Source organism: Apteryx mantelli, chromosome 2, assembly GCF_036417845.1.
Source record: "Apteryx mantelli isolate bAptMan1 chromosome 2, bAptMan1.hap1, whole genome shotgun sequence".
Taxonomy (NCBI): Eukaryota; Metazoa; Chordata; class Aves; order Apterygiformes; family Apterygidae; genus Apteryx; species Apteryx mantelli.
In genome coordinates this window covers 101,342,021-101,365,170 of record NC_089979.1, presented here as the reverse complement: position 1 = coordinate 101,365,170, position 23,150 = coordinate 101,342,021, and the positions used below count along the sequence as shown (strand labels likewise).

Here is a 23,150-nt window from a genome sequence, read left to right as displayed (position 1 = left end):
ATCGCTGAAGGCCAGGCTTGCAAAACTCTGAGCTTAACCTTTCTGCCTCTGTCCAAACCTGCAGCAAAATCAGATTAATAAATATTTGCCTAGCTGAAAGGTGCATTGTGAGGCCTAACGCACAGCTCCTAAGTGCCTTGTATGATATAAAAGGCTAGAAGAGCCTGATAAGGAGGTGAACTTTACTTAATTAAGTTAACTCTCAGATTAATTGAATTAATTTCTAAAGAATGCAGTGTGAGAGGAGCGCGCACAAGTCCTGTAGGGCTCTAACCTCATTTCTGGGACTGCACCAGCTAGATATTGCCAAATGCAGTATCCAGTGGAGGGGATGTGATCCTCCCTGCTTATTTATGCTTTACAAAGTGTAAATTTCAGAAATGAATAGTTGATCTGCTCTGCACACAGCGACACTTTGCCCAAGGCCGGGCTGAGTTTTTCTCTGTGCATCTGCTTGCTCCTTTGGATCATGCCCACATGCTGCTATTTCGGTTCCTGACCTAGCAATTATCCAGCTACGCGTATGTGCAGCCAGCACGCCAAACACAGCTTCCTCCCCAGGGAGTTCAAGGAAATTCAAGTATCTCTTTCCCTCCTTTTATTGAATTGACCCTTTGCACATTATCCTGCAATTCTTTTTCTCGGTGATTGAACTGTAACAATTTATAGCTATAAAGGTATATCCTTTTTAAATCCTCTTTTCGCTCCTGACAGATTGCAATTCCTTTTTTTTTTAATGACTAATTAGCCAGGGGCTTTGTGGATAATCTGCTGCCGTTAGCCCTCGCTTCAGGGCCTCTTCATGCTCAGGTGTTAAAGGCAGAGAGTTTGCAAAGGCAGCGTTCAGCATAAATTTACCCTGCATTGCAAACCTGTCACCCACCTCTTTAACTCTTGACATGACAAAAGGGAAAAAAGAAACAATGTGTGGGAGAATCTCTGTGGCCTGTTGTCTGGTGGTATGACATGCTAAAAGTTTCTTACACCAACAAAAAGCTGAAAAGAAAAAGGACTTGCTAACTCACTTTTCTTGCCATCCACGTACATCGCGGTCAGGCAGGAGCCAAAGACTGGGAAAGTGGTATTGACCCATCAATATACAGGTGAAGAAACCAGCAGAAAATTGTTCTTAGAATGTGCTGAGAATTATCTAATAGCTTATCAATTATCATCTCAATTATCTGATAGCTTAAACATTAAACGTGTTTACATGGTTAACAAAAGACGCTGTTTTATTTCCCGAGAATAAATACATTTCCAAGCTGCTAATGGAATTACGAGGGCTAATTGAGACTGGATTTGAGATTTTGGAAGATTATCTGGGGGTTCAGGAGATCTATCTAATCTTAGCAAATATAACAGATCAAATCAGAAGTTAATTTTATGGCCAGTTCTTAAAGAACACAGAAGTAAAATGGAAAGTAAGAGCTTTACCTTAAAGGAAAGCCCTATAGTCTAATCTAGCATAGGACAAATTGATTTATATATATCTTTACTAATCTAAAGATTATTTCTTCCAGTTCATATTCATCATGTTTATAAGATATATTTCAGGAGAAAGAAAATATTTAAGTGAGGAAATAAAATTAAGCCATTTTTATTTGTTTCTTTTGATCATATCAGTTAGGAAGAACAGTCCTTATGAGGAATTATTTTTCTGTTGCTCTCCTCTCCCCACCTATGGCAGAGCCTACCAGAAATATTCACTGTGACAGGGATGGCACTGCACACACTGGGGTCTGTCTCAGGCATTTGATGTATCCACACAAATCACTTCTTCTCACTGGAGGAGAAAAAAATGTCATTAAAAAGTGTCATTTAATGTGTTCTGTGGTGGAGGAAAGATATTTTTCTGTGGGAGACAGCTGATAAATCTCCTTGCACACGATATGCAAGTGAGCCAGCCTAACTGTTTTATTCTGTGTATCTGATGAAGCCACCTCCTATTCTGATTCAGTTTCCAGAAGCTGAGGTTCCATAAAGAGATTTATTATGGGGGAGATGGTTTCAGACTTTAAAAGGAAGCCACAGGTGATTTTAAAACATGAGATAAACTTCCAGATAAATCAAATGTCTCACTGGATGAAAGTTTAAGATGAACTGATTTTATCAGGATTTTTCTGCAAATGCAAAAATTAGCTTTCACAATGTCTGGAGGGACAAGGAGGCCTTGGATTTGGATTTGCAAATCTGAAGACCTGGACCAGCTGTCACTTGATGTTTGAATGAGAAGCTGTTTTTTTGTTGTTGTTGTTGTTGTTGGCTTTGGATACAGCCTGGATTCCTCTAGAGAGATCCTCTTTTCCCATCTGCAAATTTTGTCCAGACACAAATTTGAAAACTTTGGCTATTTGTCAGGAATTCATGACTGATGGAAAAAACAAAGCTTGCCAGTATGTCCACACTGGACCTCGTGGTGCTTCACAAATGGGTTGTGGGTAGGTGGTAAGGCTTTTGGGTCATATTAATCTTACTGGCTAAACTGGCTGCCCTATAGTCAAGGCAGAGGCAGGAGGGCTGACGTGACATATACGTGTCCAGACAGGAGACTGTGAATGTGAGGTTAACCTGTGGCCTGAGCTGAGCTGAACCACGTTTGCTGGGTCTGCCTCTGTCAACCACATCGGATGGCTATGGATGCTTGCTCAGAAAAATGTATGCACTCCCTGCACAAAGAGAAACCATCTATTCCCTGTTTCTAGCTAAGATTAACTGACAATGTCACATGTAAGCACAAAAGAAAAGCATCCAGGAGGGAAAATGTGGTCTGTCTCACCCAGCTCCATTCTCTTTTGCTAAATCAAAGCTACCTCTGCAAACAACAGACTAATAAGAACTTCAAGGAGCAGCTCCAGAGAGAGCATAATCCCCCACTTGCTAGTGCTTGCCCTTTTGTGGTAAGATCTGTGATATTTGATATTGTCCCCAGAGCCCCAGTGCTCTGAGTCACACAGTTTTGTGAGAATTGTTTCCTCAAATTTTAATTTCTAGAAAGAAGCCTGAAGACGTGGACAGAGTCCTCCTTCTGCTTTGAGAAATGAAAATAAAAAGGGTTTAAGTTACCCTTTTTTAACAGCCTCTGTCATTCAAGCCAAGCTCAAGCTTTCTTGAGCTCTAGTTTTGGAAGCACAGCAGTAACAGGGCTGCATTACAATTATGCAGCACAGCACAGTGATGCTTGGGGCATCCTACCACTTTCCCTCAGCGCATCTGGCACATCCTTGCTTCTCCTCCACTGGCAGCAAGGATTGTGGGGGCCCTCAGCCCATCCGTAACGGCACCGAGAGGCACCAGAAAGCCAGAGCTCACAAAATTGCTTGGTAGTTGGACTCTCATCCATCGTGCTGGTTAAGGAGCCAGAACGGGACTTCCCTCAAGGAAGCATGCACTGAGTAAGGACAGTTTTATCCTTGAGCAGCAATTGGGACTCACCAAGAGAGGTGAACCAAGGCTGTTGGAAACAGCAGTTGCGCTCAGGTGGGTCTCTCAGGAAAGTGAGCAACTGCTCCCTGATGCCAGTGCTGAAGGGACCACTCAAGGCAGGGGCACCTTGTGTGACCTACCTTATTAAGGAGGAAAAAATAGGAGAAGCAGTTTATGGTGCTAGGTGTACAAAGGGAACAGAAATAAGGGAGAAATATGGTGGATTTTAGAGCTACAGTGTTTTACAATTTAGGCTTCATTTTTTTATCTAGTTGAATTTCCGTCTGTGGGGCCGTCATTGCTGCCCGTGGAAGGGAACACCAACGAGACTATCATAAGGGCAAACTCTTGTCTGTGGAGACCTATATCCCTGGACCTCTGCGACAGTCGGTGAAAAAAGCTAAACTCCTTCAGAGGGCAATTCAAAGCAGAAATTTAACTTTATGTTCTCTCTCTCTCATTTTCCTATAGGGATTATGGACTAGGCCAAATTCCTTTCTGAGTAATCTGCTCCCTGCTTTTCTTAGCGTGTTGCTTTGTTGGGCTAAATGGGGCTCAGCATGTCAGCTGACCTTGGCAACCATTAACAAATTTGAATAAAATCGAAATCTGTGAGGAACAATTGCAAAGAGTGCTGTCGTGTAGCTCCACAGGAGTAAAGTAGCATTGGCAGCAAGGAGTGGTGGCTTTATTTGTACACCAGTTTCAGGTGTAAACAACAACTGCCTTATGCAAAACCTTCTATCCATAAAGCTCCTTTCTTGCCTAAGGAACTGTTTAGTAATTACCAAACTCTGTTCAGGTGCATGCAACACAGTATCAGATGTTGTTTTTTTCTCTGAAGGTGTATATATGTTTCCTTTTGATAACTTATAGTTGCTACCAGCAGCTCTCACCAACATCTGCTTAAAATAACTCTTATGGCCTATTTCTCTTTCCTGCTATATGTGTTCCCATTCCTACTGAAATCCCATGTGACCATGGGCAGCATTGGCTCATGACACTAGACTAACTGCGAGTTGTGCATGAAAATATGCCTATATGCAGGCAAGTGACAGTCGCACGTGCCACCAGGTGCAGCTGTAAAGAAAAACGAGGTCTATGTGTCGCCACCACAGGAGAACCTCTGCTCCTATGCAGATTTAACTCTGAGAGGTTGCTGAGACAAGGTGCTGATCATCTTCAATTTCTAGGAATTTCTATGGCTGATAAGGGCAGGAAGCTGAGTTCCCTATGGAAACCTTACCCCTTGTGGTATTAAGCTGCTTATTCCCCTCTCCCTCCAGACCTCTCTTGTGCAACCTTTGCAAGTCACTCTGAAACAGCAGCAACAGACCCAAATGAGTGCTCATGGATGTGTAAGCACAGCAGGACTTAGTTGTGCTAATATGCAGAGTAGGAGTTTGCATTTCCTATAGGCATGCAAAAAGTGCCAAGTCCTCCAAGGTCCACTAAGGTCTTCCTAGCTCCAGAGGAATCTAAGTCTATCATTGAAGTACTTGTGAAGCTCTCAAAAATACCACTTGTCACCTGGTAACCTCCGACAGTATCCAGGTCTCCCAGAGGTCTTCATTTGCAGTAGGCAACACAAAGCCCTGGAAGCATCGCTGCAGAGTCGCTTGCAAATCTACTTCAACTCTAACTGCAAGAAGCCCAGGAAGCAGACTCCCAGCCCCTGCAGAGGTATGGCTCGCTGACCTGTTATGCCCATGCTTATGGGCATTGCCAGGGGACACCACAGCCAGGCACAGCTGACACAAAAGCCAGAGGGAGAATAAGGGCAGCTCAACCAAGTGGTGGGAGCCTGATGCTCAAGGAGGTGAGTTCAGCTTGCTTTGGAGAAGGACTTGAACCCACCTCCAGAGCAAGGCGTACCAACCACCCACCTTTTTGGTAATCTCCAAATCACATTTTTTCATACCATTCTGCTTTGAATGCACTAGGAAAAGCTTGCCCATGCTTTTTATTCTTCTAGAGAGTGAGCTAATTATGGGATTGGCTTCTCTTTCTGTCTGCCCCAGAGAAGACAGAAATAGGGCAGCTTGCTCAGATACTCTGAGCAGGAGGTTTTTGAGGACTCCTCCCCAAGGCATCTCACTCTCCCTTGAGTTAAGGGTCTAACCCAGAGCTTCATGTGGTTAGTTGCTGCTCTGAGGAGTGTAGCCTATGCCGAACAGCACTGGCAGGGACTCATTTAGTAAATGGCTGTGATGAGAGGCTATCACCAGCCTTCTCCTCCTTCTGCTTTCTCCCCCTTCCCCTGCCTGCAAAGCCATTTGCTATTACCTGGCTGCTGTTGCCCCCACTGCAAAGCCAGCATAATGCTTCTGAGCAGACTCCAGCGCAAAGTCTTATTTTAAACTGCAGTGTTTAAGCTAGGCTGCAAGCACTGATGCAGCTGAGGAATGGGTGCTTACTCCCTTTTGTCGCTGCTGGGAAAGTAGAGGCAACTGCCAGCATAGGGAATGGATGGGGGGAAAGAACATCTTAGACAATCACAGCCATAACTGAAGTAAATAGGAGGCAAAGCCCTACATGTATCTGAGGTTTAAGCTTGAAGTGCTTTACAGGCTCCTGGGAAACAAATATCATCATGCTGCTGGCAAGTTTTATAGGTAAGTTTTTAATCCTTGTTATATTAATGAGGCAACTAATGAGCAGAGGGGGTGATCTTCCCCTCCGTTGGATGTTGTGCCATTGACTGTGCAATGTGTCCCCAGATCTTAATGGCAATGTCTTGCGTGCATCTCTTGGGATGTCACACACGGCACGATTCAAGGTATTGGGTAGCTGAGGCCAGAAAGATGCAAAGCCTCCAGAAATCACACAAATTCTTGTTGATTTTGTCTGGCCTGAGATCCCTTTAGGAGTGATCAGCCTCAGGCCACAGAGCAACTTGGTGGGAAACCTGTGACCTGCACTCAGGTCTCTGACTCCCACTACTGAACTTAAACTACATGCTACCTCCCTGGGCACAAACAGGGGAGAGCAACAGACCCCAACTTCCCATTTCCCCAAAAAACAGAAAAGTTAATGCTGGAAATGTTCTTTTTTAAAACACTTGTAATTGGCAGCTCCTGCCAAGTATTAACAGGCCAGTAAAATTTCCCTACATAAACTGTGTTGTAATTAGCATGATTTGTTTAATGTCACCTTGTCTGTCTGTCTGAGAAACTGTCTCAAAATGTAAAAACACCACATTTTTCAGTAGAGGGAGTGGAGTCTGACTGCACCAAGACATTTTTATTTCTCTCTATTATTTTACAACGGCCTTTTCAAATCACTCAGGCTAGTGAACCTCAGCAAAGTTAATCAAGAATTTGCAGGTGAGGAAAATTACAGCAATGAGGCATAATAACAACAGTACCATTATTAAATTAATAAAAGTAATATGCAAATACTAATTAATGTGCATTAAATTCAGCACACAAGACAACACAGTAAAAACGTTCTGATAACCCTAAGAATATTATCCTGCAGTACACTTGGCATGTGTGCAAATAAGCAATTTTAGGGGGACCAATAGACAGGGTGACTGGAGAAAGTAGTTTGCTCTCTGGTAAGAAATGGATGTCTTTCAGGGACAAAACTGAAAAAAATTATCTTGGGAGAGGGGGATGGAAAGACCTTCATGGCTGTGATAAAAAAGACAAGAGAGAGAGCTAAAATGAATATGTGGAGAGGAGAGTTCTGTGCCTAAGGCCTTTTGTGATACAAAGTTTGTGACTTAGCATGATCCTGAGGGGACATGACAGCAGTTCCTCCAGCCTGCTATCTTCTCTGAGCCCTATCTTCTCTACAAAGCCACTTTGGAGGAAGATATCTAGCCTCAGAAATAGCTGAAGAAATAGTAAATAGCAGCAGGGGTTGTTTCTTCCTAACCCTAAGAAATCTAGGGGCAGTTTGTTCTCAAAACAGATTTTATACAGCTTGTACACTCTAACTCATATAATATTGCTAGAGATATCCTTGTTATTCATGGAAGTATTTAAAAGAGGTTTGAATCTTGCTGAGCCCCTCAGGGATGTCTCATGACAAGTTAGTTATGTGAACATACCAAAAAATAAAAAGCATGCACTCTGTTTTAATCCCTGCCTGAGGTGGTGCTCTCCCAGCTATTTTGGGATGGGAGACCCGCTCTTGGAGCCAGGGTTTTTGCACATGTGGCTGATGGACCATTTTGCAGCCTTCGGCTCTTCCCTTGGGGCGTTACACTGGGAAATCTAAAATGTACATGCGAGTCTGGAGCCCCTTTGTGCCAAACAGGTCCGTGAGCAGGTGAGGACAATTTTGCCACCAGGTGGCAACAAGGAGAGTGATAGGAAAGCAGCCTGCAAAAGTGTTGGAGGGGAGCTGGTGAGACCAGAGAGCAGCCAGGAAGCACAGCGTATTATATGTTAAAAAAGCCCAAACCTGAGTGTGATCCCATTACTGTCCCTCAGTGCCCAGAAAAAGCTCCAGACAGGCCCAGCAGGAGGAAAACTGGCCAGGTCCTACGTGTACCTGTGCCTTCCAGCTTGATAAACCGACCCTCAGCTTCCCTGTCCCATGAGCTTCGCCATCAATCGCAGAAACATAAAGAGAATAAAATACAAAACTGGGAAGCCCTTTCCAGCAGGAGAAATATTTTGGAGTGAGCAAGCTGCAGAAGGAGCACTGAATGGCCAGCTCAGCACCAGCGCCATCTGATCAGCTTTAGTCTTTCTTCCAAATGCTCTGATTTTATTCCAGCTAATTGAAGCAATGTCTTAAAATTCACAACACAAACTAAATTTGATTAAATCTACCCTGGTTCATATGATAAAGCACTGCAATTGGAATGCAGCTAGAAAAATACATTATTCTAGGACATATAAGTATGGTTAACTTCAATAAGAGTAGAGGTAAATTACTTTTTGCATGAGATCTGCAAATTTACCTCAGTAAAGCTTTAATCAAGGTAAAATATTATAGGGTAAGGGAACTCCCTCCCCCCACAATGCAACATTTTCATCTGCTAACCGCTCAGTAAACTTCAAGCTTAAATTGCTAAATAAAATGGAGCCTGTATATTAGTTTTTCTCAGTTAGCATGTAAAGAATTAAGGCAATATCCAGTTATGAATTAATTTGTATTTATAATAGGGCAAAAACCACAGATAGTCAATGTGAATAGATGCTGTCCATCAGAAGTTTATCTGCCACTGAAATTTTCACTGGAAGCAGAAGAATGGAAATAAAAAAAGATATTTAAATGGAGTTTGTGTTCACATTTATAGCACTTGTTTTTGCAGACAAATGAAAACTAGCATAAATTAATCATAGAGGAGAAATGGTACAGAAAGTACTAACCTTGCATTTGTGGGGAAAGAATCCTGTTCTTTGCTCTCCAGTGGTTGATGTTATGTGTATCAACACCAGGTGCTTCAAGTTACTGCTTATAGCCCATCTCAACCTAGCTTACACTTGGGGAGGGCTGTTCTTTTTTTTTTTTTTGGCCAATGTGGTTATGCTGCTACCATTCCCTACCTTGCCTAGATGGGTGCCTACTTGCTGGGTCATCTGCAACCCCTTTCTCATGTGACTGTAGCTGCATGCAGAAGATGTTGAGCTATACCACCATTTAGGACACATCGAGCTGAAGGAGAACGGGGTAGCTGTGACACACTACAGCTCAGCCCAGATTTCAGGAAAAAGGTTGATCTTTGATTGCATCTGGCATTTCCCCATGGCCAGGAAGATAATGGGAAGACATTGGAAGAGAGCTTCCAATAAAGCCTTGAAGAAGTTTCACAGTCCCATATTTCTGCATGCTACAGGGAAGTACTGCCTAGCATGTGGTCAGGGGAAGACCTGACTTCTCTAAGGGGACACCTGACCATATTAACCATGGATGACACTCAACAAATATTCTTCCTTGTTCACAGTGAGGCTGGAAGGACTCCTCCAGTTCCAGCACACATTATTTTTGGAGGTTTCCTTTTTAGCATGATGCCAGCAGAGTACTGCAATCAGCGAGCACAACTTTAGAAGAGGAAATAACACTGGAGAGTAGGAGTCTCTCGTTCTCCTTTATGAGGGGACTAGCATCTCTTCATATGATCAGATGCCTCCTTATTTCATAAGGAGGACTGAATCAGTTCCTAGGAGGGAAACGGCATGCAGAGATTTGCAGGTGGCGAGGATCAAGAACCTAAAGCCATTGTGTTTTCTCTGGCTTCCTTTTCCTCTTCCCTGTGCTAATGAAACCCTTTGGCCTATCACTTGAGCACAACCTCTGCCTCTCTGTGCAAGAAGCCTGATATGGGAGTCGGGAACAACAGAAAAAGCACGATTTCTCCTGTGCTCCCAGGACATGGTCTGAGGTAGGAAGACATATGTGGGCTGTGGCCCCTTGGGTGTATTCTCTGCTACGTACACCCTGATGCCTGGCATGGCTGGTTTATTGGGGCACTGTGCCAGGCTAACAGAATTAGCTGGCACCTGGACCTGGGCTGGCCCGCACCTAGGCTGCTCTGCAGCGTGCTCCCCACCCTGCCAAGCCAATGTTTAGCACGGGGTCCATGCGGACCTCCCCACACAGGCGTGTCTGTGATGGTGCAGAGGCACAAGCTCCATTAGGCTCATTTTATGTAGCTGCTCCTCCAGAAACGCTAAGCCTTGTGAAGCTGAGCATGAACTGCAGCAAGGAAATGGCAAATGCTTGTGGTGTTTGCTTTTATTTCACTTTAAAAAATAGTTCAGAATAGGATCAGAATACTATTTTTTCCTCTTCACTGGCACAAGGGAGTGAGTATAACATTCATAGCATTGAAGTAAATATGGCAATGGTAAGGACTTGGACAATTTCTTTAACTTCCCACTTTGCTTCCACTCTTTGGGTACTGTGTGAAGGAATGAAGCACGTGCATCTGACTCTGGAATGAAATTTGGCAAATCCCACTAGTCTTCAGAAAATATGTCTTTGTGCTCCACCACATCCAATGACCCAAATACTTCTCACCTCATAACTGCGAGGTCCTGAGTTCAAAGGGTGACATCCCCTTCTGCGTAGCGCATCCTCTTCCTCCTCCTTCTTCCTGCAGCAAGGGGCATCCGTCAATCTTCGCTGCTGAGTTTTCATCTGTGGTTTTACTCAGATCCTTCCTATTAGTCCCAGAAAGTCCAATTTTCTCTTTCCAACCCTTCAGTTTTATTAGTGCACAGAGCCTCATAAGTGATGAGATTTTATTGGAAGCATTTCACCAGGCCAGATTAGAATTTACCTCTTTTTGACTGCACACATGTCACTACCTCAAAATGCAACACTTTTTATGTAATTTTGATTCTGTCATTAAAGGCTTCACTGAAAATCTCATCTGGGCTTGTTAGTGATATATTGACTTCAAATATCCAGCTAGTGAGGCTACTCTTGAATAAGGCTAGGAAAACAAAACAAAATAAAACAAGAAAAGCTTAAGTCTCCCAATGAAAACCAGTACCTTCAAGAGGGAATGGGCAATTTGTGGAATAGAAGTATTTGCAGTCCAAGAGAGAGGGGTCTTGTGTATCTCAGGGAAGCCAAAATATTTCTGGATTACCTAGTCTTAATCATTCAGTTTCTAGTAGGCGTAGTTAGAGCCACAGTCTGAAAGCATGTCAGTAAAAATAGATCAGTCACCTCAAACTGCCTCTAAGAGGTCTTTGCCGCAGCCCCCAAACAGTTTAAGCTATGCCACTTGTAAAATAACTTGGAAAATTTCCCCAGTGCAGGCAAGCTTGAAGAAGAAAAGAGTCTATTACAATCCATGTGGGTGAAAAACACATGACGTAAGTCGCTCCCTGGAGCCATTACTAAATGAATAATGGATAAACAGTGTCAGCAGCATCCCCTCCCCTTACCTCGGGCACGAGTTCAGGGTTTCATTCAGCCTGGTGTGAAACTTCCCGACAGGATGAGTCCTCAGCTGAAAGTGGCATCTGCCATTGCTTTGTGTATGGATTACTTTCCCCATGACCACTCACTCCCCAGTATGTTTTCTGCTCTGTGGATTTACACACTGAAAATATGCAAGAGGGAAGGGATATAAACTCTCACTTTGCAGTATCAGTGGCTCACGCATTGCAGCTCAGCAGCCATGGACCGAGTCCAGTATTAACACGCAAAGGGAGCTGCCATATTTATGACTCCTCTAGCCTCACAGGAGCAGGGAAGGCTGGCAAGCAGTGATCGAAGCAGAGCTGAATGACATGCATAGTATAAAGAGGGCAAAAATCGAATATTTTTGAACCTAAATATTTTTCCTAAAGAAATGAGGTTTATGCAATCCAGCTTGTCTGGGAGGGTGAAGATGCGTGTGCGAGAGTATTTATGGCTGGGTATTTCTCCCACAAGCCCCACACTGGGGTGTGACCACACTGACCCACTGCCAGTGGTGTTGACAGAGGTATAGCAGACTTGGAGGCAGTTAAGTTGTTCCATGTTGGATGGAAATCGATACTTAGGCCTCACAGGTGGAAAGGCTAATAAATTCACCCTTTATTAGGCATCAGGCTATCAGCAGAGGGTGGAGATTTTTGAGAGCTGGACACATCAGTTCTCCTGCCCACCAAAGTTTCCCTCCACAGTTTGAAACTGCCTATTAATGGGTTGAAAAATTTTCTGCATGCTTTTGAAATTTATTTGCCAACTTCTTCAGAAAAACATTTCTGATGTGCAGATCACCTGGGAAGAGCCGGCTGTGATTAGTTGCAGAGTCTGATTCTCCCACCCGCTGGCTTCTCTGCAACTATCTGCAGACGCAGATACTCCTCAACAGGAGTAAGACTGTTGTAATCCAGGCCATAATTTGCCATGGAAGTTACTTACATGGAGTGGGAAATAGCCTATTCTCTGCCTGGATGACACAGGCAGCTAGCTTGCACAGCATGAGCTGCTCCTTGTGAATTATATCAGGTCACGTGCAATGGGAAAGGGGTACTTGATCCTAAAAACATCTGTTCTTTAATTTGTGCTGGTAAATGTCAAGCTCTTCAGTAAGCAGAGAAAGTGAACATCATCACGTCTGCAAGGCGGAAAAATAGTAATGGAAAATTTTTCCAAGCTGTGTTCTGCCACATACGGAATGATATTTGTATTTTGCAGACTAGTAATTAGCAAAACTGTATTTTGGGAGATGGGAAATTTTTTCAAAAATCTAATGTTAGAGGACTAGTTTGCAAGGACTACATATTTTATGCATGTCCCAATGGCACTGCTTCCTTTAAGGAGACCCCCAAATATGTTGATTTCCACAGTAGGCAAAGAAGTACATAATAGTGAACTCAATGACATCAAAGAGACTGCATTCCCTGTTTTTATAACCAGGGGGATCACATTGCAGCAGTGATAAGCAGTTATCCATTGCATCTTGTTGCAAAGGTAACACTATGCAGATTTTTGCATGCACATTCATAATACAAAAATGAGAGGACAATTTTCAGCACAGTGGCTAACATCGAATGCCTCCATCTGTAGAAGACTGTGAGCACATTGTCTGATGTTCAGAGGGCAAAAGTGGTTGCAGCTTTCATTTCCTCACTTTGAAAACCAGATCACTTTCTCGGGAACTGCTGTGACTGATAATGCTAGTGCTTGCTTCAGAGATGTCCATGTTCGTACACCTGTGAAGGATGTCTAGAACAGTAGTCCAGGACTAGCAAAGAAGTTTTGGCCTACAGTGCGTCTGAACAAAGCGGAGCTCACACCAGGATACTGATTATTTTGGGTCAGAGGAATTGAAAAAAGCCCTATCTGCCCACACACAATTTCAGCTTTCACTCAAAAAAACCTCCCAAACAGTAAAAACTTTTGACGTGATTGCAGCTGCTAAAGTAAGATTAGAAGTATAACCAATGTGTAAACTGAGATCCCTTTGAATCTGAAGAGAGCCTGAAGCAATGATTCAGAAATATGTGACCTTTCAACTTCAGCTCACTCAGGGCTGTGGACTCTTCACCTGTGAAGCTGCATTTTTTCAAGCTTTTCTTTCTTTTTTTTTTTTCCTTTTTTTTTTTTTTGCTGCAGGGTTCGTTATTTTGTAGAGGCTGGGTCTTTCAGCCCTGTGGGGCTCTATCCATCACTGCTGATTCTCTACATCTTCTCCACATGGAAGAGGTAATTGGATTGTACTTTCTGCACACGACCAAGGCAGCAGGGAAACCCGGAGCTGCAGGCTAGAGAACTAAGCTGTCTAGAGGGTAGGGAAGCATGTGATGGCTAAGAAAACTAAATGGCTGCATCTAACCACAAGATCTTTCCCTTCTCTCTATAGAAGGGCTGGGACATGCTGAACTGTGCTCACCAGACTGCATTGGCACCTGTGAAGGTCCGTGAAGCTACACCCTTCAGATAACAGTGGAAAAAATACCCCCCCCCCCAATAATCACTGCTGAAAATGATCACAGGTACATTAACTGTCTGTGAATATCTGAAACAGTAAGCCATGCTATGTTCAGCTATACAAAGGCTAACATCTAGGGACATTTCTTAGAGGTGCAATACACAGACATTACCACAAAGTATAGGGGTGTTTCCACAATGCAAGGGCCTCCATGTGCTACCAAATACTTGGGGGATGTCATTAGGCAGCAGCAACTGCAACCCTTCAGACCAGTAAAAAGAAAAAAATCCAGTTATTTTATGAATTTCAGGGTAGGGCTGTATTTATTATCATGCCATTGGAAAATATGATGTTGTAATCCCAAGTGTTGTGCTGTTTCTTTATTCCTGAAGATATCAGAATCCTGATGTTGTCATGTTCATTGGGCTGGTTTGAGGAAAGTGCTGAGATTGCCAAGAGTTTATGCTGTAAATCTTTAAGAGCTTAGTAGATGCGGTCTTTCTCTTCAAATAAATGACTGCTGGTCGATGTCAGCCCTCCACTGGTTGGGTTCCCCCCCCCCCAAAAAAAAAAAAAAATCTAAGCTTAAAAAAGAAGCCGCTTGCAGTTTGATGCACTGTTTGTAGCTATGCTAAAGAAATTGTACTATTCTGGAAGCATTCAGGTGTGGCGGATGAATGGCATGGACTCAGGAGGGTTTGCGTCCTGAGACATTTATTGTTTATTTCTAAGCATATTTAAAAAGTTAGCTGCTTCAGTGGTTTCACAGACACACTTTGCTAAGCCAATCATCATGCAGATTATGTCACAGGGAGCCAGTCATTACACCGATCACACATGCAGCGGTCACGCCTTGTACTCTGCTACTTGTTTGGAAAGGCTGTCTTGCCCTTAACCTTGGCTCCCACTGGCTTCTGCTAGTTTATCTGTACTTTCTCAGGATGTATCATTCCCAGCTGCACCAGTGTCCTTGGGTACGTTTGTCTGAGGCTCCTGTTGCTTGCTACTTGCAACTTTCCACCAGTTTAACCCTGTCATGACCCTCCACATTCAGGCTTCTCTGGACAGCTTTTCCAGCTGTAACTTCATTCATGGTTGTCATCTCTACCACAAGAACTTTAATTTCTTTCTCTTCTACCAAGCCCCATCAGTCAAAAACTAAGTGCTGGCTGATCTGCAAAGCCTAAGGGATGTGTGTGTGTGTGTGTGTGTGTGTGCGCGTACACATTTATTCTCATGAACTGGTTGTAGCCAAAGGGCAGAATGGGATGGATCTGCTTTGCTCAGGACAGATCATGATCCTCCTCATCTCCTTGCAGCAGGGGCAGAGCATGGTGGTACATGCCCTTATGAAGGTCTATGCCATGGGAGAGCCCCCACATAGGTTGTGCTACATCATACTCACTTGAGGACTGCTTTATACAAGTAAGTGACTGTACTATACCAGAAGGTTGGACCCTAAACTTCCAGTCATCAGCAATGGCTGGATTTCTTAAGCACACTGATTTGTGATTTTTCTCTTAAATAAATATTTGTATCAGTCCTGATGGGAGTAAAAGCACTGACACACAGTGGAAACTGTCTGCCATTATTTTCCGCTTAGAAAGAACACAAATCTGCACTGTGGGCTCAACTCACCTGTTGCAAAGATTCTGTGTCACATGAAACGGCTAGAGTAGCAGAAGGAAGCTGTTCTTGGTATTTAAGGGGAAAAGAGATTGTTCTTTACAGCAATAAACCACAACAATGGTCCCATTCAGCCTATTAACATTCACAGTGAAAGATGGCAGTGGCAAAATGCTGTGTGGTATTATCAAATCAGTGTTTCTTGCACAGCTTTGGAAGGTGCAAGTTGATAGTAGGAACAGTAACAAAGACCCTACAATGATCTGAGTTGTCAGCATTTCCAAGGGGGCAGATTCAAAGGTCTGCAACATTCAATGTCTTTCAAACTCCAGATGAATAGAAGATGATCAGACAGCACAGCTCAGGGTCTTGTACTTATAAGTTGGAGTGTTTTTTTCTTTTTTAAATAAATCCATAATTTTAATGTTGCTGTGATGGAAAAATTAAATTACACAATGCCATACGCAAAACTCCTATGGATGGATGAATTGGGGTGTTTGTGTGTGTGTGTATAATTTAAAACACAACATCATTCCAAGCTAGGAAAGTTTGGGAACATACTCAGAGAGAAAGGCGTTGCCTCAGAAAGAGGACCTGTGGTAAGGAACATAATGTGACAGCCAGAAATATCGTTTAGACCACTATCAAGACGATACTGAACATCACCGAAGTTAAACTGATCTTCCTGCCTTCCGTCCCAAACATTACTCCAAAACCAGCCTTCATTTCTCTACGCTGAGAACTAAGTGGTATTTTTTGGCTCCATCGGTATATATGTATGCCATCTTTGCCACCACTTTCTCTCTCACTCCACACATCTGCGCTATAGCCAAACCTTTGGATTAACAGGAGCAGTGATGCCATGAAATACAGTGAAGCCAAAGAAATTTCAGCCATTAATGCCTGAGCGCCCACAGACAACTGGACTTTCAGCGTGCAGTATGGCTGAGGCTAAATTTGGTATCATAACAAAGCATGGATCTAAATAAAAACTATCCTGGTTTTTTTTGCTTTTTCTAAGTAATGACAGTTGTTAGGGAGGAGCTCTCCTGCAGGAAAAAACATACCAAATATAGTGTGCCGGAGTAAATGCAAGTGCCAATGTTGGGAAAAACTAAAAAAATGTTTTGCTTGCTGTTTGAATGCAACCCTATTTTTGCAAGAGGCTGTGGATGCCATAGCTGAGGGCTTTTCTCCCTCTAGCTCTGTGATTCCCTCACTTTTGATATCCAGCTCTCTAGCTGCCCTCCATTACTAATGCAACATGGCCAGCTGGGTGGCAGATGCAAAAAAATTTTCTTCCAGAAGCTTCTGGAAGGGCACATTTCCACTGATACAGGAGAAAGCCTCTTTAAAAGACCCTGCATTATTTTGTCAAAAGGCACAGAGTGCTTAGGGAGGGTGAAAGCAATAGACACCTTCACAGCTATTCTCTCCCCTAAGCCTACTCTCAGCTCCTGGAGACCTGCTTTACTTGATGTCACTGAGGGCTTTTTGCAAGCTTAACCCAGCTTGTGTTAGACCAGGCAGTGGAAATGCTGCTGGCTGTGGGGTCTGGGAAGCTAGAGCTGAGCATGCATTGCAACACTCACTTGAGAAGGCTAGTAAATCCTCAGCTGCTGGGCCAGGGTGGGCTGTCTGGGTGGATTTGCTCCCTGGGAAAGTCAGCCTCCATCCACCCAGCCAGCATCTCGTGCTTTCGATTGAGTTGCCACCTTTCTTTCACTGTTGCACTGCTGGCAGCCTCTCCCAGATCACCCGGCTTTTCCCTGCCTTCCCTCGGGCTTTTTTGGAGGCTCCAGGTCTTTTTCCAGGCCATGTTTTGGTTTAGGAGACTCCTTGGTGTGCCAGCCTCAGAGAAGGTGGTGAGCAATTTCCTCCACCAGAGGAGTGCCAGCTGCTTTGGAAGGAGGCCCCTGAAAGTCCTTATCGGTGTCCCCTTTCCTGCTGATCCACTGTTGATTGCTGCTTATAGCTCATCTTGCCTTAGCAAGGCAAGTAATTCAGGCAGGCAGCAAGACACAGCTAAGAGGAAACAGCCAGAATCAGCAGTACAGACATGTGCCCGCTTTATCACACTGGTATATTTTCCAGCAACTTCTCTGCTGCTCTGTTCCTCCTGTTCTGCTTGGGACGTCATGTGGGTGCCTAACGCAGCTGCTGTGATCTGCAGGAGCTTTATAGGGATGTACAAACTGCAGGTCGTGGAAGACAGCAGAGTGGCGACCTTACCTAGAAACCTGGACATGCTGAAACCAAAGGCATCGCCCCTGCCCCCATCCTCAGTGGGGCTGGGATTTCCACCTGCAGGTTTCAAAGCACACCAAGCTTCGGCACTTGCAAAAGAGCTTCTACAAAGACTCATTCCTTGGCCTTTTTATTTAACATAGGCTTCCTCCTCTGCTTCTTCTTTTTTGAGGGCTATTTGGTTGTTGTTTTTGGAGTCACTCAAACTTCGGCACACCAAGCAGAACTCAGCAAAACCTCTAACATGAAAGTACAAAGCAGTGACTAGAAATGATTTTGATTGAAGCTGAGCTAATTCGATCTATAACCCTTTCAACTAAGCTGAGGAGTGTTCTTGATTTGTAGGAAAATCCTGCAACCAGTCAAGTCTGGTGCAGGATCTTGACAAGTCAGACAAATCATGGCAACAGGAGACAGTAACGGCAACCCAGGCCCCTGTGAGCAATGCCTTACTCTTTGCTGGGAACCTTGCTACGATATACACCTAAGGGTGCTACTAGGAGTTTTGCCTGAATAAAAGCTAGAATTTGGACCACTACAAACATAGAGATGGCTCAGGGGAATTTGCATGCTTCTGAGACATGGCTGCACAGCCTGTGCTGTCTGTAATAGGCACCAGTGTACTGAAGGCTTGACACTTAAAACATAATCAACATTCTAGACTATGAGCCCACACCATTTCATTTTAAAATTAAAGTCATTTCTGAGTAATAGGAGCACATTCACGCTTGGAAACCATAGAGCACTTAGCTTCTTTTTCAATTTCAATGCTAAAAAAGAAAAAAAAGAAAGGGACAAAGTGCCAAGAAATACTGTTTCTTGGCTGAACTCTTACAGACCAAATTTCAGTCCAGAGTGAATTTTTTGCATGACTCAGTGGTAAATTTCTGAACAAAGAGCTTTATAATGTAGAGGCAGTACTGTAAAAAGCATTTAACTCTAGCTATGCTGGGAGGCAGTGTGGAAAACTTCTGGCTTCTTTTCTTTCCTCTTCATGGCAGTGCTTGCAAATGGTTTGAAACCTTCCTCAGGGATTTCCGTAACAATGCACGTAGAAATTTAAGTGCTTTGTAATCTCTATGGGAAGACTTAGTATCAGGTAGAGTAGATAATTTGAATTACTTAGAGCAATCATGCCTTTGAAAGCTTTACTTCCTTCTTGTGAAAACTAGTTTGTAGCCAAATTACCTTCCAAAAGCATCTTTGCATGATCCCCTAATGAACTTTTGATTTACATGTTGTTTGTAGATATGAGTTCTCTCTGGAAAATGTAGTTTTCTTCCATTTATTAAAGGCAGATTTCTGTTTTGGGGGAAAATATTATGTAGTATGGATAGCTGCTGTGAAGGAATTTATTGCAAATATCTCATTTATAACACTTTTGTTCTTCCACTCAGAACCCCCACATTTCACTCCTCCATGGAGGAGAGGATATTTTTTCTGAAGTATTACCAAGCCTAAAGCATTCCTAAGACTGACTGCAACTAATCTCCAAAAGATGCCGTTTTATTTTACAACTCTTGTGAATCCCAGACACAGAAAAAGCACTTCCTACTTCAAAATCTATTTTCCTTCTGATTTATTTTGTTTCAAAGGTTAGGCCCAGGTTCATATGCCTTGCTCATCAGCATGTCTATTAATATCAGCAGGACTAAGAACATGAAGAGGATGACACCCAGCAGATACCCAACAGTGAAGCAATCACAGCACGAGGCTTGAAACCAGAAGTTATCAGACTTCAGGCAAAGAATTAATGGAAAAGCTGTTCAGATCACCAGAGACTGTACCTGGGACCGTCTCAGAAAGGTGGATGTGAAGCTGTCTCATGACTCAGCCTCTTCTCCCCCCACTGCTCAAGGCTGCAGGTTCCACAGCAACACATCCCTTCTTTGCCTCTCCAGATAAGCGTGGGACAGCAGGAGGTGAGCTGGACAAATTTTGTTTTCTTTTGACAAAAAATTTTGTTATTTTTTCCTTTTTTTTTTTTTTGGTCATGACAGCAATATCACTCCAATCTCCATAATACAATCTACTTATGTAGTGTCCTCAGATTATAGAAGACTATGAGTTGGAATGAATATTTTATTGAAGGACAATGCCGAAGAAAGGGACATAAGATACTGTGCTATGGTTTAGAAAACTGGCCACTAATATGGATAACAAGCCACCCTGAGTTACAGGATGGAATAAAAGTTGCTTTTAAAAAATAAATGAAATAATAAACTTGTGTTTCTGGGCATGAACAAGCTCTGTAAAAGGTAGTGATAGGAATAATATCCCCTTCTGACACATTACTTCATAATTATGGAGTACGGGACTGCTTGCATCTTTCTCTGAAGGCTCTAGTGCCAGCACTCTAAGAGACTAGGTAAAAGTGATTTATTTAATGTATAGATCGTTCAACTTCTTTCAGTGGAAATACAGGCTGTCAAGGACATTTCACACATGTCAGTTGCTATGTAGAGACAGAGAATTTCATTTTCACAATCACATTTTGTGAACACATTAGCACATTAGGTAGTCCAAAGATGCCCATTCCTGACTATGTTAGAGGAAGTCCACAGATGCCTAGGGACCAATGAATGACATGATGAAAACCACTAGACTACAGAGACCAGAAGCAGGATTTGGTCTGACAGTTTTCTAACACCTAATGTCTCTAAATCAAGGCTAGCTTTCTTTTTTTTTTTCTTTTTTTTTTTTCAGACAACATGCAAAGATTTCTTGCATTCAGCAAGAAATTATGAGCTTGGGGAAAAAGCTTAAAAGTCTACAGCAAGTCTATATGGACCATTATACAATGAGATTATGGTGTTTAATTCTAGCTTGAAAAACAGCGAATCTACAAAGTTACATATTTCTGTGAAAATAAAGATGTAAACCTACAGCCATATGTATAAACAATGTGCAGACTTCTGGAGAATATGTGCAAAGAAGACCAATACCTGCTGGGAGGCTGTTCTTAGGATGATATCACCTACCTGTATCATGAAGGAATTTTCCCCTTCACTGCACAGATCAGAGTTTTAACGATCACCTCCCATTTACTTCACAATAGTTTCATTGCTGAGTAATGCAAGAATTCTTCACACAGTTTGAACTTGATGGCATGTATGAGTAATGCAGAGACCTTTCTTTCCTGAGGGAAATTAAGAAAATAGTTCATTCTTTCACTCACTAATTCAACTGAATCCAAATTGGGTTCATTATTTATGAAAAATATTTAAGTAATTCTGTTAAATTAAAATACGAAAGGAAGAATGTCAATAATACTGACCATCTTGACATCATGATTCTTAGTTCTCTTATATCAGTCTTCTTCCATTAACAGTTTTATTTTGCAGAGGGAGAAATGGGGATAAAGTCTTAGAAGGATTAAAGCACATCTGCAATTTCTGTATTACTAAACACTACTATACATATATATACATGAAACAAAGCCTCAGCAACATACTTTTCATGTTGAGTTGGCTTTTTGGTTTCTTTTGTGGGTTCTTCTTTGAGTTCTTTACTTGCATTTTTGTTAGTGTCAATTTGCTAGATCTGTTGTATACACAGAAAAAGGTGTAATAAGAGGACTGGAGTTTCAGCTGCACACTATGTATTTAAGAGACAAAAAATCAAATATTATTTGGAAATTCCTATGGTACAGGGACTTCCCAGCAGGTGTTGAGCCCAGCAGATCACATCCCTATCCCTCACTTGTAATTGTTAAAATGGGGACACGTAAGGGAACAGCAGAGAATTAGCGAAGCCAAGACCAAAATGAATATTGATTCCCTTCTTCCTTGGTGTGATTGGCTACTTAGAAAACATTGATCACTAGTGCCACCTTGAGAGAATACTGGAGAAACTCATAGAAGAGAAATCCACTGAGGGTTATTAAATACCCAGAAAACAAGTCTGGCCCAGGATGCATCCGGGCTGCAAATGGCTGCAGGATAAGAGAGTGTGCGGAGAAGAGGGGAAATAGTGCTTCTGCCTGTCTGGTCTCATACTGCTCCTTTAAACATCTGCTTTTGGACATTGTCATTAGCCATTCTTATTTTTTATGTTTTTATTTACTGTTGAAATGAGATAAGAATTGGAAGCAAATTAGGAAAATGGTTGCAGGTCTTAGAGGGACCCCTCTCTTTTCATAGACTTTGACTGAAGCACAGAGTATTGACAGAGTATTGTTCCAGCTGCTGGGGAACTACACCTAATAAGAATGAATATTCCAAAGTGCCTAAATGGCTTGAAACCTGCAAATTCTCTTGGCCAAGCTCAAGTGACTTGCTTATATTGGAAAAACTGCATCCTATTAGCTTTCTCTTTGTGCGTGTGTGTGTGTGTGTGTGTGTGTGCGCGCGCGCGTGCATGTCTGTGTGCGTGCATGTCTGTGTGCGCATTCTCCATTATGCAGAAATACATCATTAAGCTCAACTTCTTTATATTTAAGCAAGTGAAGAATAGAGCGCTTAAAACTTCTACTGACCTGCACAATACCTTGAAATATTTTAACTCAAGCCATTCTCTCCCTGAAGGTAAAACACATATTTCCTTGCTAATTCTCAGAGGCACGTTAAATAGTGATCTCTTGTGCCCGTAAGCACAGCATGCTAGATGGATAGACTGCAGCAAAGCTAGCTAGACACTGTGTGTTTGTATTTAGAGGTAAGTACCACCTTTAAAAATTTACCAGTCTGCTGAACTTGGCAAAGCAAACAGGTAAGTTCATCTCAGTACACAGAGAAGTTCCTTACTGCCTTATGCTCTTCGTGACTACAGGGAATGTCTGGTATTTCATGTAACATATGCTGAGCAAGAATCAAAAAGCACTCCACGTATGTAAAAATTAAGCAAGCTCTATCCTGAGAAAACTGTTTATGGGATACTGGAGCTGCAGGTAACTCTGTAGCTGTGCTGCTCAGCCATCACTCAGAGCCCAGGCACCTGACGGAGGCCAGCTTTAATCAGTGTCAACTGAGATGTGCATAACATGGACCTCTGCAATACTGAAGAACCAGCTCCAGCTGCCCTGAGCCAGAGTATGTTAGGGTTACCTTTCCTCACATCTTCCTTACCCAAACGAACAACAAGAGTAACATTAAACAAGTGTTAACAAAATGCACCTATTCAATTGTTCATAATAAGTTATTCAGGAGAGCCTCTGGGATGTCCTCTGCAGTTTTGACCTCCAGCCCTCCACTGAGTCATCAGCAACTCTATTATTGAGAGTTGGTAAAGCTTTTAATTTAGCTTGTGCCATGCCAGTAGCATCCACAGCATAAATACTGATCTCTCTTAGTTGTACTGGAGCTGACTACCCCTCATGAGAAAGAGTATTGATTTTTCAAGGCTGTGGTGTTACTAGTGTTGTAAAATTTCACAGACGGTCTCATGCAGAGGATGTTCTTGTCTGTTTGAGACCTTCCTGGCTGAATCTCTTTGTAACCTTCTCTTCCGGGATTTAGGGGTGGTGTCAGTTTCACGGGCTCTTTCACATGACATGATGGCTGGTACCATCAGGCCA

At 42.8% G+C, this 23,150-nt stretch overlaps 1 long non-coding RNA gene across 1 annotated transcript; it reads left to right on the top strand.

Annotated features, from left to right (window-relative positions):
• Positions 1-18,675: 18,675 nt before the first annotated feature.
• Positions 18,676-19,557, top strand: LOC106492865 (uncharacterized). Its single transcript, XR_001294061.1, has 2 exons — positions 18,676-18,734; positions 19,282-19,557. It is a non-coding gene; the product is annotated as an uncharacterized lncRNA (long non-coding RNA).
• The last annotated feature ends 3,593 nt before the right edge of the window (positions 19,558-23,150 follow it).